Raw genomic sequence first — 467 nt, forward strand, 5'->3', positions numbered from 1 at the left:
GGTCGAAGTGAGACACTTAAACCCCAAAGAGATCCCGGGAGCTGAGCACAGGCCTGGAGTGGGTTAGTCTGTGAAGTCTGAGCTCTTTGCTACAGTAGCACTCAGCTGAGTGGTTTATATAAACCAAAAGAGACTCTCGTTGTCCTCTTCACTAAGGTCCAGTCATGCCGGCCACAGCTGCAATCAGCCCACACACACTTCTCGGGCAGCACACCTGCAGTGAACCAACTAGCAATCAATACTGTGCTAATAATGAAACATGCAGTTGGGTGTTGAATAGGTGGAAGAGCTCTTGTAGTGTTTGTGTGTGTGAGTGATTAATTTTAATATCAAACGAGTGTTTGTGGGGTTTTTTCTCTCTCTCATTGCTTGCTTATTCAAAGAGCCTGAGGAACCCGTAAACAAATATCTTCTCATCTCATTTGCATCTTATCCAGAGCTTATCGGACAGGAACTGAACCAGCGGG

Source organism: Brachyhypopomus gauderio, unplaced genomic scaffold (assembly GCF_052324685.1).
Source record: "Brachyhypopomus gauderio isolate BG-103 unplaced genomic scaffold, BGAUD_0.2 sc167, whole genome shotgun sequence".
NCBI lineage: Eukaryota > Metazoa > Chordata > Actinopteri > Gymnotiformes > Hypopomidae > Brachyhypopomus > Brachyhypopomus gauderio.